This window comes from Arachis ipaensis, chromosome B2 (assembly GCF_059453495.1).
Source record: "Arachis ipaensis isolate K30076 ecotype BB chromosome B2, ASM5945349v1, whole genome shotgun sequence".
NCBI lineage: Eukaryota > Viridiplantae > Streptophyta > Magnoliopsida > Fabales > Fabaceae > Arachis > Arachis ipaensis.
In genome coordinates, this window is record NC_142437.1 from 74694860 (window position 1) to 74710349 (window position 15490).

General features: G+C 38.9%; 1 non-coding gene across 1 annotated transcript; it reads left to right on the forward strand.

Annotated features, from left to right (window-relative positions):
• The first annotated feature begins 10738 nt into the window (after positions 1–10738).
• Positions 10739–10846, forward strand: LOC148574409 (small nucleolar RNA R71). Its single transcript, XR_015906258.1, has one exon. It is a non-coding gene; the product is annotated as a small nucleolar RNA R71 (small nucleolar RNA).
• The last annotated feature ends 4644 nt before the right edge of the window (positions 10847–15490 follow it).

Below are 15490 nucleotides of genomic sequence, written 5' to 3' on the forward strand. Positions count from 1 at the left end.
CCTCACACAGGAAAAAATGAGGTGAGAGAAGGCCAATCTAGCAGAGGTGGAGGCCTTCCCCACTATGTTGTACAGCTCTTGAGGGATCACATGCTGTACCTCCACCTCATTGCCGAGTATGATGCAGTGAATCATCATAGCTCGGTCAACGGTAACCTCAGACCGGTTACTCATAGGGATGATAGAGCGCTAAATGAACTCCAACCATCCTCGAGCAATCGACTTCAGATCATGCCTTCCCAGCTGGTACAGTTGACTTCTAGCATCCCTCCTCCACTGTGCTCTAGGGAGGCATATATTTGTGAGGACCTAGTCCAGTCTCTGATCAGTGTTGACCCTCTGAGTGTAAGATTGAGGGTCATCTCTGGATGGTGGCAACGGTAGTACATCTCTCACCCTCTCTAGACCGAACGCTAGGATCCTTCCTCGGACCATAGTGCTCCAGTTCTTTGGGTCGGGGTTGACGCCTTTGATATGCTTGTAATTCACCCAAGCATTGGCGTAGAATTTTCTGACCATCAGTAAACCCACCTTAGTCACGGGGACGCATAGAACTTGCCAACTCCTCCTCAGAATCTGTTCCCAGATCTCCGGATACTCATCCAGCTGCAGATCAATGCGGACCTTTGGGATCTCTTTCTCTTTGCTCACAATCTCATTAAAGTGATCCTCGTAGGTCTTGGAGAAAAACTGGCTAAAGTTGAATGGGCCGGTTGTAGGAGCCTTTTCTTTTCTCTTCCTTGAAGAGGATTCTCCAGTTTTTGGTCCAATGTGAAAGATGATAGAAATGCAAAAATGGAGTATCCCAACACCAAACTTAAAACTATTGCTCATTCCTGAGCAAAGAGAAAAAGACAAGAAAGAGAGAAAAGAAATGGGAAAGAAGTAAACAGATGAAGGGTAATGAAAGAGCAAAAGGAAGTAATATAGATAGAAAGGGGATGGGTGATAAACCACTATTTTATGGTTTATCTTGTGCTAAATTGAGTGGTTTTTATTAGTTTTTCGCACATTTATTCATACAAACTGCATGGTTTTACAAATCCTTCCTAATTTTGTTCCATGATTGAAAACTTGCTTCCTAACTCTTTAAATTATCTATTTTTAATTTCCGTTTTATACCATTCAATACCGTGATCTGTGTGTTAAGTTTTTTTAGGCTATATAGGGCAGGAATGGCTTAGAGAATGGAGAGGAAGCTTGCAAAAGTAGAAGGAACACAAGAAACTAAGGAGCTGAGTAGCGAGGATCGACGTGCACGCATGTCTGATGCATGCGCGTGCATTGGCGCATCATACAGCGATGCGTACGCGTGACTGATACGTACGCGTGACAAGCGCAGAAGACCAACAACACGCACGCGTGGGCGACGCTTACGCATGACGTGCGTCACGTGCTGCAATTACAGAAGACGCTGGGAGCAATTTCTGGGCTATTTTGGACCCAATTTTTGGCCCAAAAACACAGACTAGAGCCAGGGGGCAAGGAGAGACTCAAAACACACTCACTTTCACTTAGTTTTAGTTTTTAGTTTGGAATTTTAGAGAAAAAATACTTCTTCTCCTAGGGTTCTTAGATTTTATTTTTATGCTTTTGGATTGGATATTGAGAGAGCTACTACTACCTTTGATTGGAGTCTTCAGTGTGATAGTTTGCCTTTTCTATTACTCTACTCTTCTGTTTTCCATTTAATTTGCTCGTTGTCATATATTGATATTATTAACTTTGAATATTATTAATGCCATGAACCATTTCTACATTTAATTTCATTACTTGTTTGATTGCCTTCAATTAATTACCAGCTCCAATTTTGCTTTTATTAATTTATTTTTATTCACCATGTCTCCTATTTATTCTTATTCCATGTTGTTGAAAAATGGCATTCATGTTATGATTTAAAGCTCTCAACTTGGCTTGTTGATTAATTGGAACCCCTTGAATTAAAATACTCAGGTATTAATTTGTAATTGGGGATTACTGGCTAACTCATTTTTCACTAACTCTAATCCTTCCTTAGGACATGATTAGGACTTGTGAATCAGAGTTAGTGTTACCCACTTAACCTTCCTTTGTAACTGCATGAGGATAACTTAGTGGAAGCAACCTTTTATTATTATACTTGGAAAAGTCAACAAGGATAGAAACTCCAATTAATCTTCTCCTAGCCAAGGCCTTTTATTTCAAATACTTAACCCTTCTTGCTATCATTCGTCGCTTGATTTGTAGTTATTTATTTTTCCATCCTCAAATTCAAAGGTTTCTTAGAAAATTCCTAATCAATAATTTGCACCGCTGTGTCAACTCTTTAGGAAACGACTTGGGAATTCTACTCCCAGTTATTTAATTTTACCTGTGACACAAAACTAAATTGATAGTGGAAATTTCATCGGTTAAGACTGTACTGACAATGCTGCTTTTATTAATATTTCTTAACCGGCATTTTTCCACCTGTCAATTTTTTGCACCATTGCCAGGGAGTTGCAACAGTGTGTTAAATTATTGGTTGGTATAAATATTTTTATATTTACATAATTGCATTTTTATTTTATTTTTGTTAGTGTGTTTTTGAGTATTAGTAGTTTTATAGTTGAATTTTCTTAATATATTTTATTACCATGAGCTCTATGTTTCTTTCATTGAATGACGCGTTCACTACCGGATCTGAGCTTAGCCGTGTTTGATCCCAAAATAAAAAAAACTATTTCATGTATTAGGTGATCTCAGCGTCGGTTAGCTTCTGAGGCTGGTGAAGGGGTTTCTACTAATTCACCAGTCTTATCTGAGGGTGAATCTGAAGCGTTATTTGAGGAAGAAACTAGCTCATCTTCTACTGATTCTATTAATTTAAGTGCAGGTACTATGGCGAAGCCTAGAAGGATTACTCTCCAGGAAGCAGGAGCTCCAGATTTTACACTGCAATCATATCAAGCGCGTCATCCGAATTTAGCTGCGGATTTTGAACTGAATACCGCTTTAATCAATCTGCTGCCTAAGTTTCATGGCTTACCTGCTCAAGAGCCTATCAAGCACCTTAGGGATTTTTAGACAGCCTGCTCAACTACTAGGCGGCATGGTGTGGATGAGGTTACCATTTGGTTATATACCTTCCCATCTTCTCTTGAGGGAAAGGCAAGGGAGTGGTTCTACACTCAACCTGAAGCAGTTGTTACTAATTAGGATCTGCTCAGAAGGAAATTCCTGGACAAGTTCTTTCCAGTAGAGGTTACAGATAGATTGCGGAAGGAAATTTCCTGCATTATCCAAGGCGAATCAGAAACTCTTTACGAGTATTGGGAAAGCTTCAGGAATCTCCTCCACTCATGTCCCCATCATAAGATTGACCAGTTGGTGTTGATTAGCTATTTCTGCCAAGGCATGAAGCCTCAAGACAAGACTATCTTAGATGCTGCAAGTAATGGCTCTCTGACGAAGTAAAAGACGGCGATAGAAGCGTGGTAACTGATCACCGATATAGCTGAGTCCACCCGAAATGCAAGGCAAAAGAACAATCATCCCAAGGCTATTGCAGAAGTTTCCTCTAGTAGTGAGACAGCTACTCTCACCAAGACTCTGGGAGAGATGACCAATATACTGAAGCAGCTCCAGCTTAATCAACAACAACCTCAGCCTCCTCCACAACAACATTGTCCACAACTCCAAGAAGACAACACCTTGGCGGCTACCAATAATTATTATAACTGTCCGAATCAAGGGTATTATAAACAAGGCGGTAATTATAATCAAGGTGGGAACTACAATCAAGGTTGGTAAGATAACTCCAACCAAGGATGGAGAGACAATTCCAACCAAGGCTGGAGAGACAATCCCAACCAAGGATGGAGGGACAACTACAACCAAGGAGGCAGAGACAATGGTGGAAATCAAAGGTGGAACAACAACTACCAGCAGAACCAATATCGACAGAACCCTCCATACCAACAGCAGAACCAAGGCCAAAGTTACCGGACACCTCACCAAAGGCAAGCTCAAGAGCCTCAAAACAACCAACCACAAGCCCCTTAAATCACCTACCCTCCTTCTTCCTCCAATGATGAGATGCTTCGCTCTATTGTGCAAGGACAAAAAGACCTTCAAAATTCACTTACGTCTAGCATCACCGGTCTTACTGACGTTAGGATTTTTGCTGGTAAAAATTTTTATAAAAATAGTCGCGTTGTAGATATAGTTTCTAAATCGACAGAAATCCCTTCGTACAAATGTTTTGGTTGTCACAAGTAACAAACCCCTTTAAAATTGATAACCGAAGTATTTAAACCTCGGGTCGTCTTCTCAAGGAATTGCAGGGAGGTATGTTCTTACTATTGGTTATGAAGATTGTAAATTGGAGATTTTAAAAGTAAGGAACAAGTAATTTGAATGACAAGTAAAATAAATAAATAACTGTAAAACACACTTTTGGCAAGGTATGAGAAATTGAAAGTCCTATCCTAATTATCCTTATCAATGGTGATGAGAATTGAGTCTTACTCCCACTTAGTTAGCCTTTACTAAAGCAAGGGAAGATCAAGTGGATTAATTAGTCTGATCTTCAGGTTCTAGTCAATTCCTAAGAAAGGACTGGAATTATTGAAGTTCAATTCAATTAGCAAAGATAACAATTATCGATCACGTTGAGTTTGATAACTCCTGAGTTACTGATTTCTTAACCAAAACCAAAAGGGGAAAAGTAAATCTACTCGAATAAAAATATCTTCAGGTTGGAATTAACAGTAACATAAATAAAAGAAAGCAATCATAAACTGAAATACCTCAAATAACATTAATTAAGAGAATTATCTGTAACATAGAAAAGTTCATAAATTAAATTGAGAAGATAATAAAAAGGAAAGTTGAACCTGATAAAAAGGGACAATCATGAAAGCAAGAAAAATCCTAAATCCTAATCCTAAGAGAGAGAGAGGAGAGAACTGATATGCGAAATTGTTACTCAGGTTGTGAATTATTGTTCGAAATTGATTCCCTGGCGATGGCACCAAAAACGGATGCACAGAACCATGGTCTAAACATATCTTCACAACTTCGCATAACTAACCAGCAAGTGCACTGGGTCGTCCAAGTAATACCTTACGTGAGTAAGGGTCAAATCCCACGGAGATTGTTGGTATGAAGCAAGCTATGGTCACCTTGTAAATCTCAGTCAGGCGGATATAAAATAGTTATGTAGTTTTCGAAATTTAGTAATAAAAGAAGGATATAAATACTTATGTAAATCATTGGTGAGAATTTCAGATAAGCGTATGGAGATGCATTCGTTCCTCTGGACCTCCGCTTTCCTGCTGTCTTCATCCAATTAGTCTTACTCCTTTCTATGGCTGGCTTTATGTAAGGATGTCACCGGTGCCAATGGCTACTTTCAATCCTCTCGGAAAAATGGTCCAAATGCTCTGTCACAGCACGGCTAATCGTTTGGAGGCATCACCCTTGTCGTTGGTTGCATCCTATTCCTCTCTGTAAAAATGGTCTGATGCGCTGTCACTGCATGGCTAATCATCTTGGAGGTTCTCAATCATGCTGGAATAGAATTTACTATCCTTTTGCATCTGTCACTACGCCCAGCACTCGCGAGTTTGGAGTTCGTCACAGTCATTCAATCCCAGAGTCCTACTCGGAATACCACGGACAAGGTTTAGACTTTTCGGACTCTCATGAATGCCGCCATCAATCTAGCTTATACCACGAAAATTCTGATTAAGAGATCTAAGAGATACTCATTCAATCTAATGTAGAACGGAAGTGGTTGTCAGGCACGCGTTCATAGGGAATGATGATGATTGTCACGTTCATCACATTCAGGTTGAAGTGCGAATGAATATCTTAGAAGCGAAATAAGATGAATTTAATAGAAAACAGTAGTACTTTGCATTAATCTTTGAGGAACAGCAAAGCTCCACACCTTAATCTATGGAGTGTAGAAACTCTACCGTTGAAAATACATAAGTGATAATGGAGTTCATTGGTCTCGGCCCCAGAGGGGAACCGGAGTAACCAAAGCTTACGAATACAATGATAAAAAGTTCTATTTATAATAAACTAGTCACTAGAGTTTACAGAAGTAAGTAATTGATGCATAAATCTACTTCCAGGGCCCACTTGGTGTGTGCTTGGGCTGAGCTTGAAGTCTACACGTGGAGAGGTCATTCTTGGAGTTGAACGCCAGCTTTTGTGCCATTTTGGGCATTGAACTCCACTTTGCAACTTGTTTCTGGCGCTGGACGCCAGAATTGGGCAGAGAGCTGGCGTTGAACGCCAGTTTGCGTCATCTAAACTTGGACAAAGTGTGGACTATTATATATTTCTGGAAAGCCCTGGAGGTCTACTTTCCAACGCAATTAGAAGCGCGCCATTTTGAGTTCTGTAGCTCCAGAAAATCCATTTTGAGTGCAGGGAGGTCAGAATCCAACAGCATCAGCAGTCCTTCTTCAACCTCTGAATCTGATTTTTGCTCAAGTCCCTCAATTTTAGCCAAAAAATACCTGAAATCACAGAAAAACACACAAACTCATAGTAAGGTCCAGAAATGTGAATTTAACATAAAAACTAATGAAAACATCCCTAAAAGTAACTAGATTCTACTAAAAACATACTAAAAACAATGCCAAAAAGCGTATAAATTATCCGCTCATCACAACACCAAACTTAAATTGTTGCTTGTCCCCAAGCAACTGATAATCAAATAGGATAAAAAGAAGAGAATATACTATAAATTCCAAACTACCAATGAAACATAGCTCCAATCAGATGAGCGGGACTTTTAGCTTTTTGCCTCTTGAATAGTTTTGGCATCTCACTCTATCCATTGAGGTTCAGAATGATTGGCATCTATAGGAACTCAGAGTTCAGATAGTGTTATTGATTCTCCTAGTTCAGTATGATGATTCTTGAACACAACTATTTTATGAGTCCTGGCCGTGGCCCTAAGCACTTTGTTTTCCAGTATTACCACCGGATACATAAATGCCACAGACACATAATTGGGTGAACCTTTTCAGATTGTGACTCAGCTTTGCTAAAGTCCCCAATTAGAGGTGTCCAGGGTTCTTAAGCACACTCTTTTTTTGCTTTGGACCTTGACTTTAACCGCTCAGTCTCAAGTTTTCACTTGACACCTTCACGCCACAAGCACATGGTTAGGGACAGCTTGGTTTAGCCACTTAGGCCAGGATTTTATTCCTTTAGGCCCTCCTATCCACTGATGCTCAAAGCCTTGGGATCCTTTTTATTTGCCCTTGCCTTTTGGTTTTAAGGGTTATTGGCATTTTGCTCTTGCCTCTTGGTTTTAAGAGCTTTTGGCTTTTTCTGCTTGCTTTTTCTTTTTCTTTCTATTTTTTTCGCCTATTTTTTTCTGCAAGCTTTGTTCTTTGCTGCTTTTTCTTGCTTCAAGAATCATTTTTATGATTTTTCAGATTATCAAATAACATGTCTCCTTGTCATCATTCTTTCGAGAGCCAACATATTTAACATTCATGAACAACAACTTCAAAAGACATATGCACTGTTCAAGCATTCATTCAGAAAACAAGAAGCATTGTCACCACATCAATATAATTAAACTAAGTTCAAGGATAAATTCGAAACTCATGTACTTCTTGTTCTTTTGAATTAAAATATTTTTTCATTTAAGAGAGGTGATGGATTCATAGGACATTCATAACTTTAAGACAAAGTTACTAACTACTAATGATCGTGTAATGAAGACACAAACATAGATAAGCACTTGACATAGAGAAAACGAAAATCAGAGAAAGTAAGAACAAGGAATGAGTCCACCTTAGTGATGGTGGCGTTTCCTTCTTGAGGAACCAATGATGTCCTTGAGCTCTTCTATGTCTCTTCCTTGTCTTTATTGCTCCTCCCTCATTGCTTTTTGATCTTCTCTTATTTCATGAAGGATGATGGAGTGCTCTTGATGTTCCACCCTTAGTTGTCCCATGTTGGAACTTAATTCTCCTAGGGAGTTGTTGATTTGCTCCCAAAAATTCTGTGGAGGAAACTGTATCCCCTGAGGTATCTCAGGGATTTCTTGATGATGAGCTTCTTCATGTGCCTGTTGAGATCCATGAATGTGCTCTCTTGTTTGCTCCATCCTTTTCTTAGTGATGGGCTTGTGAGATGGATCTTTCCATCTCCCATGGCTCAGAGGTGGAAGCAATTGTCTTCCCTTTTCTCTTTCTTGAGGTTTCTCTGGCCTTAGGTGCCATTAATGGTTATGGAAAAATAAAAAAAGCTATGCTTTTACCACACCAAACTTAGAATGTTGCTCGCCCTCGAGCAAAAGAAGAAAGAATAGAAGAAGAAGAAGAAGAAGATATGGAGGAGATGGAGGGATGTGTATATTCGGCCATATGGGTGGGATTGGGTGGGAGAGAGATGTTGAATTTTGAAGGTAGGTGGGTGTATGGATGTGAGTGGTAAATGGAAAACAGAAGGGATGATCATGAATGGAAAGAGAGATGATGAGGTAGGTGGGGATCCTGTGGGGTCCACAGATCCTGAGATGATCCTGTGGGGTCTACAGATCCTGAGGTGTTCAAGGATTTACAACCTTGCACCAAATTAGGCATGTAAAATGCCCTTGCACACAACTCTGGCCATTCAGCGCCAGGTTGGTGCCCATTTTGGGCGTTCAACGCCCATTTGTTGCCCATTTCTGGCGTTGAACGCCAGAACCATGCTTGTTCTGGGCGTTCAGCGCCAGCTCCTCTCCAGGGTGCAATTCTGGCGTTCAGCGCCCAGATGATGCCCATTTTGGGCATTTAGCGCCCAGATACTACCCATTTTGGGCGTTCAGCGCCAGAACCATGCTCTGTTCTGGCGTTGAACGCCAGGCAGGTGCTTCCTCCAGGGTGTGATTTTTCTTCTGCTGTTTTTGATTCCGTTTTCAATTTTTATATTTATTTTGTGACTCCAGATGATCATGAACCTATAAAGACATATAACTAAGAAAAATATGATTAGATAGATAAAAATTGGGTTGCCTCCCAACAAGCGCTTCTTTAATGTCAATAGCTTGACAGTGGGCTCTCATGGAGCCTCACAGATGTGCAGAGCTTTGTTGAGACCTCCCAACACCAAACTTAGAGTTTGGATATGGGGGTTTGACACCAAACTTAGAGTTTGGTTGTGGCCTCCCAACACCAAACTTAGAGTTTGATTGTGGGGGCTTAGGTTGACTCTGCTTTGAGAGAAGCTTTTTATGCTTCCTCTCCATGGATGCAGAGAGAGATCCTTGAGTTATAAACACAAGGTTGTCCTCATTCAACTGAAGGATCAATTTTCCTCTGTCCACATCAATCACAGCTCTTGCTGTGGCTAGGAAAGGTCTTCCTAGGATGATGGATTCATCCTCATCCTTCCCAGTATCTAGGACTATGAAATCAGCAGGGATGTAAAGGCCTTCAACCTTTACTAACACGTCCTCTACTTGTCCATAAGCCTATTTTCTTGAATTTTCTGCCATCTCTAATGAGATTTTAGCAGCTTGCACCCAATAGATTCCCAGTTTCTCTATTACAGAGAGAGGCATGAGGTTTATCCCTGAACCAAGGTCACACAGAGCCTTAAAGATCATGGTGCCTATGGTACAAGGTATTAAGAACTTTCCAGGATCCTGTTTCTTCTGAGGCAATGTCAGTTGATCCAGATCACTTAGTTCATTGGTGAACAAGGGAGATTCATCTTCCCAGGTATCAATGCCAAATAATTTAGCATTCAGCTTCATGATTGCACCAAGGAACTTGGCAGCTTGCTCTTCAGTAACATCCTCATTCTCTTCAGAAGAGGAGTACTCTTCAGAGCTCATGAATGGCATAAGGAGGTTCAATGGAATCTCTATGGTCTCTAATTAAGCCTCAGAGTTCTTTGGTTCCTCAGAAGGAAGCTCCTTATTGATCACTGGACATCCCAGGAGGTCTTCCTCCTTGGGATTCATGTCCTTCTCCTCTCTTGTGGGTTCGGCCATGGTAATTAATTCAATGGCCTTGCACTCTCCTTTTGGATTCTCTTCTGTATTGCTTAGGAGAGTACTAGGAGGGATTTCAGTGATCCTTTTACTCAGCTGGTCCACTTGTGCTTCCAAATTTCTAATGGAAGACCTTGTTTCATTCATGAAACTCACAGTGGCCTTAGATAGATCAGAGACTAAATTTGCTAAGCTAGATGGATTCTGCTCAGAATTCTCTGTCTGTTGCTGAGTGTATGATGGAAAAGGCTTGCTATTGCTAAACCTGTTTCTTCCACCATTATTAGAGCCTTGTTAAGGCTTTTGATCCTTCCATGAGAGATTTGGGTGATTTCTCCATGATGGATTGTAGGTGTTTCCATATGGTTCACCCATGTATTTTAACTCTGCTATTGTAGGGTTCTCAGGATCATAAGCTTCTTCCTCAGAAGATGCCTCTTGAGTACTGTTGGATGCAGCTTGCATTCCATTCAGACTCTGAGAAATCATATTGACTTGCTGAGTCAATATTTTATTCTGAGCCAATATGGCATTCAGAGTATCAATTTCAAGAACTCCCTTCTTCATAGGCGTCCCATTACTCACAGGATTCCTCTCAGAAGTGTATATAAACTGGTTATTAGCAACCATGTCAATGAGTTCTTGAGCTTCTGCAGATGTTTTCTTTAGGTGAATGGATCCACCTGCAGAAGTATCCAATGACATCTTTGATAGCTCAGATAAACCATCATAGAATATATCCAGGCTGGTCCATTCTGAAAGCATGTTAGAAGGACACTTTTTGGTCAGCTGCTTGTATCTTTCCCAAGCTTCATAGAGGGATTCACCTTCTTTCTGTCTGAAGGTTTGAACGTCCACTCTAAGCTTGCTCAGCTTTTGAGGAGGAAAGAACTTGGCTAAGAAAGTCGTGACCAGCTTGTCCCAAGAGTTCAGGCTATCTCTGAGTTGAGAATCCAACCACACTCTAACTCTGTCTCTTACAGCAAAAGGGAAAAGCATGAGCCTGTAGACTTCAGGATCTAATCCATTAGTCTTAACAGTATCACATATCTGCAAGAATTCAGTTAAGAACTGAAAAGGATCTTCAGATGGAAGTCCATGAAACTTGCAGTTCTGCTGCATCAGAGAAACTAGCTGAGGTTTCAGCTCAAAGTTGTTTGCTCCAATGGTAGGGATGGAGATGCTTCTTCCATGTAAATTGGAATTAGGTGCAGTAAAGTCACCAAGCATTCTCCTTGCATTATTGTTGTTGGGTTCGGCTGCCATCTCCTTTACTTGTTCGAAATTTTCAATAAGGTTGTCTCTGGATTGTTGTAATTTAGCTTCTCTTAGTTTTCTCTTCAGAGTCCTTTCAGGTTCTGGATCAGCTTCAACAAGAATGCCTTTTTCTTTGTCCCTGCTCATAAGAAAGAGAAGAGAAAAAGAAAAGAAGAGGAATCCTCTATGTCACAGTAAAGAGGTTCCTTATTGTTAGTAGAAGAAGAGAAGAAGAAAAAATTCGAACACAGATAGAAGAGGGGGTTCGAATTTGGTGAGTGATGTGAGGAAGAGATGTTAGTAGATGAATAAATAAATAGAATAAGATGAGAGAGGGAGAGGATTTTCGAAAATAATTTTTGAAAAAGAGTTAGTGATTTTCGAAAATAGTTTTTTTGAAAAAAAGTTAATTTTTCGAAAATTTAAAATAAAAAAATTAAAATAATTAGTTAATTAAAAAGAAATTTTGAAAAAGAGGGAAGATATTTTCAAAAATTAGAGAGAGAGAGTTAGTTAGGTGGTTTTGAAAAAGGTAAGAAACAAACAAAAAGTTAGTTAGTTAGTTGAAACAATTTTAAAAATCAATTTTGAAAAGATAAGAAGATAAGAAGTTAGAAAAGATATTTTAAAATCAAATTTTTCAAAAAGATAAGATAAAAAGATATTTTTGAAAAGATATGATTGAAATTAGTTTTGAAAAAGATTTTATTTTTAAAATCACAATTAATGACTTGATTCACAAGAAATCACAAGATATGATTCTAGAACTCAAAGTTTGAATCTTTCTTAACAAGCAAGTAACAAACTTGAAATTTTTGAATCAAAACATTAATTGATGATGTTATTTTCGAAAATTAGGAAATAAAGATAAGAAAAAGATTTTTGAAAAATATTTTTAAAATTTTCGAAAATAACTAAGAAAAGTGAAAAAGATTTGATTTTTGAAAAAGATTTTGAAAAAGATAAGATTTTTAAATTGAAAATTTGATTTGACTCATAAGAAACAATTGATTTTTAAAAATTTTTGAAAAAGTCAACTCAAATTTTCGAAATTTATGAGTGAAAAAGGGAAAGATATTTTTTTAATTTTTGAATTTTTAATGATGAGAGAGAAAAACATGAAAATGATACAATGCATGAAAATTTTAGATAAAAACAATGAATGCATGCAAGAATGCTATGAATGTCAAGATGAACACCAAGAACACTTTAAATGTCATGATGAACATTAAGACTATATTTTTTTAAAAAATTTTTAATGCAAAGAAAACATGCAAGACACCAAACTTAGAATTCTTTAATGCTTAGACACTAAGAATTCAAGAATGCATATGAAAAACAAGAAAAGACGCAAAACATGCAAATGCAAAGATCAAACAAGAAGACTTACCAAGAACAACTTGAAGATCATGAAGAACACTATGAATGCATGAAAATTTTTGAAAAATGCAAGATGAGTATGCAATTGACACCAAACTTATAACATGACTCAAAACTCAAACAAGAAACACAAAAATATTTTTGATTTTTATGATTTTATGAATTTTTTTTTGTATTTTCTTTTAAAATTTTTTTTTTCGAAAATCATTTTGAAAAAGAAAAAATAAGGATTCCAAAATTTTTAATATGAATTCCAAGAATCTTATGCTTTTTAGTCTAAAGCTCCAATCAAAGGGTCAGGCATGGCCTAATAGCCAGCCAAGCTTTAGTATGTAACTCAGACATGACACGCCTAACATGCCCTACAACCAGAGGAATTAGGCATGGCTTTACAGCCAGCCAGGCTTCAAAATGCTTTATGAAACACTAGAATTCATTCTTAAAAATTCTGAAGAAAATTATATTTTTGAAAACATTTTTTTTTTCGAAAACAAAGGAGAAATTGTTGAAAGATTTTTGAAAAATTTTTGAAAATAAAACAAAAAGAAAATTACCTAATCTGAGTAACAAGATGAACCGTCAGTTGTCCAAACTCGAACAATCCCCGGCAACGGCGCCAAAAACTTGATATGTGAAATTGTTACTCAGGTTGTGAATTATTGTTCAAAATTGATTCCCTGGCGATGGCACCAAAAACGGATGCACAGAACCATGGTCTAAACATTTCTTCACAACTTCGCATAACTAACCAGCAAGTGCACTGGGTCGTCCAAGTAATACCTTACGTGAGTAAGGGTCGAATCCCACGGAGATTGTTGGTATGAAGCAAGCTATGGTCACCTTGTAAATCTCAGTCAGGCGGATATAAAATAGTTATGTAGTTTTCGAAATTTAGTAATAAAAGAAGGATAGAAATACTTATGTAAATCATTGGTGAGAATTTCAGATAAGCGTATGGAGATGCATTCGTTCATCTGGACCTCCGCTTTCCTGCTGTCTTCATCCAATCAGTCTTACTCCTTTCTATGGCTGGTTTTATGTAAGGATGTCACCGGTGCCAATGGCTACTTTCAATCCTCTCGGGAAAATGGTCCAAATGCTCTGTCACAGCACGGCTAATCATCTGGAGGCATCATCCTTGTTGTTGGTTGCATCCTATTCCTCTCTGTGAAAATGGTCCGATGCGCTGTCACTGCATGGCTAATCATCTTGGAGGTTCTCGATCATGCTGGAATAGAATTTACTATCCTTTTGCGTCTGTCACTACGCCCAGCACTCGCGAGTTTGGAGTTCGTCACAGTCATTCAATCCCAGAGTCCTACTCGGAATACCACGGACAAGGTTTAGACTTTCCGGACTCTCATGAATGCCGCCATCAATCTAGCTTATACCACGAAGATTCTGATTAAGAGATCTAAGACATACTCATTCAATCTAATGTAGAACGGAAGTGGTTGTCAGGCACGCGTTCATAGGGAATGATGATGATTGTCACGTTCATCACATTCAGGTTGAAGTGCGAATGAATATCTTAGAAGCGAAATAGGATGAATTGAATAGAAAACAGTAGTACTTTGCATTAATCTTTGAGGAACAGCAGAGCCCCACACCTTAATCTATGGAGTGTAGAAACTCCACCGTTGAAAATACATAAGTGATAATGGAGTTCATTGGTCTCGGCCCCAGAGGGGAACCGGAGTAACCAAAGCTTACGAATACAATGATAAAAAGTTCTATTTATAATAAACTAGTCACTAGGGTTTACAGAAGTAAGTAATTGATGCATAAATCCACTTTCGAGGCCCACTTGGTGTGTGCTTGGGCTGAGCTTGAAGTCTACACGTGGAGAGGTCATTCTTGGAGTTGAACGCCAGCTTTTGTGCCATTTTGGGCGTTGAACCCCACTTTGCAACTTGTTCCTGGCACTGGACGCCAGAATTGGGGAGAGAGCTGGCGTTGAACGCCAGTTTGCATCGTCTAAACTTGAACAAAGTGTAGGCTATTATATCTTTCTGGAAAGCCCTGGATGTCTACTTTCCAACGCAATTGGAAGCGCGCCATTTTGAGTTCTGTAGCTCCAGAAAATCTATTTTGAGTGCAGGGAGGTCAGAATCCAACAGCATCAGCAGTCCTTCATCAACCTCTGAATCTGATTTTTGCTCAAGTCCCTCAATTTCAGCCAGAAAATACCTGAAATCACAGAAAAACACACAAACTCATAGTAAAGTCCAGAAATGTGAATTTAACATAAAAACTAATGAAAACATCCCTAAAAGTAACTAGATTCTACTAAAAACATACTAAAAACAATGCCAAAAAGCGTATAAATTATCCGCTCATCACAACACCAAACTTAAATTGTTGCTTGTCCCCAAGCAACTGAAAATCAAATAGGATAAAAAGAAGAGAATATACTATAAATTCCAAACTACCAATGAAACATAGCTCCAATAAGATGAGCGGGACTTTTAGCTTTTTGCCTCTTGAATAGTTTTGGCATCTCACTCTATCCATTGAGGTTCAGAATGATTGGCATCTATAGGAACTCAGAGTTCAGATAGTGTTATTGATTCTCCTAGTTCAGTATGATGATTCTTGAACACAACTACTTTATGTGTCCTGGCCGTGGCCCTAAGCACTTTGTTTTCCAGTATTACCACCGGATACATAAATGCCACAGACACATAATTGGGTGAACCTTTTCAGATTGGGACTCAGCTTTGCTAAAGTCCCCAATTAGAGGTGTCCAGGGTTCTTAAGCACACTCTTTTTTTGCTTTGGACCTTGACTTTAACCGCTCAGTCTCAAGTTTTCACTTGACACCTTCACGCCACAAGCACATGGTTAGTGACAGCTTGGTTTAGCCACTTAGGC